The following is a 4188-nucleotide window of genomic DNA, read 5'->3' on the forward strand; positions in this document are numbered from 1 at the left end:
AGAGCAAAATGGTTGCTTGGATCAGTGGTTCTTCCTTGTTCCTTGAGTCATTCTCAAAACCCTTTCTTAAAACCCTTGACAAAATCCAAACCCTGTTTGTGAATTGGGTTTTTATTTTGTTTGTTTTGATTATTTTTGGTGGAGTAAAGCTGATCCCATACATCTCAAGTGTTAACAAAACTATACACCCACCAATAAAAAAATCTATATTTGGAATCTTCATCAAGTAATTTTAAAATGTGTTAAAAAAAAAAACCCATAAGGCGCCACTTCACATAAGGCGGAGCACTGCCTTACCATCTCTAGACCGCATCAGTGCCAAGGCGCTGCTAAGGCGTCGCCTTACCAGTGCCTTAAAAACTATGCATATATTGCAGAGAAGAAAATGAAAAGGCTACTTCTTGTTTGCCCTTGCTAAGGGGTTTTTCAAGGACATTGGACTACTGCTTGATCTTCCCTACTCTGATCATGGTTTTTTCCCACTTCTCCTTTTCACCACAATCTTTGACGAGGCTTGAGGAGTTGGAATCAAACAAGAAAAACATTAATGAACTGAGTTATTATTGACTGTATATGAGAGAACTTGAAGAAAACCCGTGAACCTAAGCATTGAATGAACAGGTGTAAGCGGTTGCTATTAATTTTGCTAAGATTTTCATGGGAACAAGAAGTGTCAAGTCCCAATTTCTTGATTTTTATCTACTCATATTTTAACTGATTTGAGGAATTTTTATTATAAATGCATCTTACTAGTACATACTCAAGCCCAAAGATAAAACATGCATAATTAGGCCTTGTAACAAGTATGGTTTTGAATAGAACTGATTGGCAGGAAAGTATCCATGTAGCCGACCCCATTAAATAGAGATAAGGCTGAGTTGAGCATTCAAGTTTGATGGAAAATTTTGGTCATGGCTACTGTGACGCAGAAAATTCTATTTTAACAGCAATCAGTTAGGAATTTTATGGGTTTATGGGTCTAGGCTTTGAAGCTATTGAATGGATTCACAAAAATAGAAGTCGGTGCAGAGCATTAGATTGAGAATTTCTATCATCTTCAGACACGGTGATTGGTTTATCAACTGTTCAGAAGGCTGTAGAAGAGGTAGCGTTCGTAGAAGAAAGCAAAGTCTGCAGGAGAATCTTCAATTCCTGATAGCATAGCACGATGGAAATGTGGGATAAATACAAAAGGGCTAGTAGAGGCAGTAGAGGTTGCAATGCAGGTGCTTCACCAAGAGGTAATGAAGACTATGCTTCCTTTTCACTGCAAAATGAAAGATAAACATAATCAATTCAAATCTCTTTTCCGTTCAGAAAGAGGACTCTCATTCCCATATTAGATGAACTATTCTTTTTTATCTATCCCATGTGTCAATTGCTAAAGAATATAATTACCTTTTTAGTTCAGAAAGATCTAGAAAGATTGCATTTCCATTTGGAATTTATGCAGACAAATGGGTCAATGGACTTAATTTTTCCTCAGCAATAAAAATAAAATATTTACTCTTTCTAGTTCCAACAATTTTAATCAAAAAAAATCATACTGATTTCTTTTTTAAGTTACAAAATGGTACAAATGGGAATTTTAACTTGCCAAAGAACCACTAAGTGACACAATATCACTTTTAGTTCTCTTTACACAAAAGAAATAAAAATTTCAATAAGTTCCATATTTTGTACAGGTATTTATAAAAGAGTAAATTCCTGAATGACATACCTTGATAAGCTTATCCAAGCAGCTCAAATAGCAGATCAGATGGGGCCCAAATTGTGTGGACATGTAGACCCCAAGATCCCTTGTTCACATGTAAAATTCAGCCTAGACAAAGTTTGTCAAGTGGCAAATTTGAGGATTGCAACTCAGGACAATGAGATAGTGAACATTAGTGGTCAGACTCAGACAACCGTAGGCATGCATGGACGTATATGGTACGCATGCCAGTACACGGTAGTGTATCTGATTAAATTAGGATCTTAAATTTGACATGTGGCGAATCCAGACCATGTACTAGCTATCCAATGGTCAAAATTGCCACATCATCTTTCCACATGCCACAATGAAGATGGACTCGGGCCATTAAAATGGACTTTACCTAATAAATGACAGAAAATTTTATGGAATTATCTTTTCAAAAATAATGAAGCTTTTCTTACAAAACAAAATAAAATTCACAAACTGTAAAGTTTTGCTATGACGTACATTGTGATGCAGCTTCCTATATCTCTTCAAGAATTCAAGGTCATTTTGTTTTTGGACATTCTATGTCCTAATTAGTATTGTCTGCAGATGATCACCCATCTATCCTAGTATTGTCAATATTTACATCTTATCGATAATATAGAGATAATAGACTGTACGATCAAATAGTTTGAATGAATTCTGGCTGTACAAAGTCAGAAAATAAGTTGATTCATATTACCACTTTTCACTAGTAAGAGCACCATTATATTCTGAAGCCACAAGTCACAAGCTCAACTTTCCCTAGTATCGTATATGAGCCCCCAAATTGGGAAGGTAGCATTTATTAACATTAAAACTTTAATCCAATTGAATTTAAGGAAAAAAAAAAAAGGATTACTCCACAAAATTTTTTTTTTTGGATGAATAAACTACCATTAGTCCACAAATTTAATAAGGAAAAAGACGGAATCACTTCCATGCTAAGAGGGGGAAGAAACCCTGAAAGCATTGGCTAAGAATTCCCAGATTAACAGAAAATGGAACAGATAGAACATAAAATCTACCGTTTTGCTCACTTGAAGAGTCTATAGCTCTTGAATGGGGACGATATAAGACGCCAGAACCTTAGGCTACCTTCTTTTGAAACCTAAAGGGAATCATGAAAAAGAAATCATATTAAGAGAGACTGATAGATCATGGAAATACAATAGAAAGGCACATACTCAGAGAGAGAAAGAGAGTACCGAATTGAGAGGTCACTGACCCTAAGGTTTCTTGCGATCTGCTGCACACAGGAGTGTAAAAGGGTTTTGAGAGATCGGAGACTCGCAGACACAGTGAGAGAGTAGCTTGGAAAACAGAAAATCAGCCCACTGCAGTACCAGCGCATTCGAATTCAGTTCTTCCAAAATCTAGTGTTACTTTTGAACCGAAACCGATCGAATTAAACCGTTTAGGCGCTCTCTGTTGGAATTCTAATTCTATTTCAGATTGATTTCTTAAAATTAAAGCAGTAAATAATTTTTTGGTCAAGAATTTGAAATTGTTTGGTTGTATCAATTAAAAATATTTCAGCAACAAGAAATTTATTTTGGTAGTTCAATTTTAAGATTTAAGAATAGAATCACTTTATTAAGAAAAAAAAGAGTAACCCAATGCACGAGACTCCTGCTACTGCAAGGTCTGGGAGGGGCAAGTGTGTACGTATCCTTACCCCCTGCTTCGCAGAAGAGGTTGTTTATAAGTTTTTATGATAATAAAAATAAGGCAAAGGTTCTCTGGGCCTAAAGCACATTCTAACCCTTAACACATAGGGTTTTTTATTTATTTTTTCTCTCTATAAAGTAAAAAATTAAAAAATTCAAATGTTTCTGGACGTACAATTCGCTATAGGCTTAGATATACTTTTCCCATAAACATAAGAGGGGAAAAACCTAGAAGGTGGCATGGCCTTGTGACCAAAAGCAAAGGGGGTGAAATGACCGCCCCGACCCTCATGAAAGGTGAAAATCTTCGCCCTATAGATGCTTTTGTGTGCACTGTCATTGACCCTGCGTTAGCGCAGGGCTACTACTACTACTATTATTATTATTAGGGAAATTTACCGTGTCACCCCCTGGAGAATGCCACAATTATAAGAACACCCCCTCTGTTTCACCAAATTATACTCAGACCCCCTACCGTCAGTTACTGTTAAGAAATACTATGAAATGACGCTTTTACTCATTTTCATTATCCCAAAAATACCCCTCTTTTCCATTTTAACCTTTCATTCTCCTTATCTCCTTCTCTCCACACCTCCCCGAAAACCTTGACAGAAACTGAAAATCAACGAGAATCATTAGAGAACCAGGAAATTTACCTGAAATCGAAGATGGTCGCCTTGTATGTTCCAACCAAGAACTAAAGATCGAGAGAAACACAGGAATCTCAGAAGAATGGGAGAGGACTTATACAGACAAAAAATGATGAAGGGAAACGAGAACCCAGAATTGGAAGTGGTC

The 4188-nt window shown here is 36.4% G+C and overlaps 1 long non-coding RNA gene across 2 annotated transcripts; it reads right to left on the reverse strand.

Annotated features, from left to right (window-relative positions):
- Window positions 1–275: 275 nt before the first annotated feature.
- On the reverse strand, window positions 276–3133 carry LOC122092791. 2 transcript variants are annotated; one of them, XR_006144312.1, is made up of 3 exons: window positions 2929–3133; window positions 2749–2831; window positions 276–1267 (listed from the first exon to the last, which is right to left on the reverse strand). It is a non-coding gene; the product is annotated as an uncharacterized LOC122092791 (long non-coding RNA). The 2 variants fall into 2 exon arrangements; XR_006144313.1 differs by lacking the exon at window positions 276–1267 and adding an exon at window positions 1720–1822.
- Between the last annotated feature and the right edge of the window lie 1055 nt (window positions 3134–4188).

This window comes from Macadamia integrifolia, chromosome 11 (genome assembly GCF_013358625.1).
Source record: "Macadamia integrifolia cultivar HAES 741 chromosome 11, SCU_Mint_v3, whole genome shotgun sequence".
In the NCBI taxonomy this organism is placed as follows: Eukaryota; Viridiplantae; Streptophyta; class Magnoliopsida; order Proteales; family Proteaceae; genus Macadamia; species Macadamia integrifolia.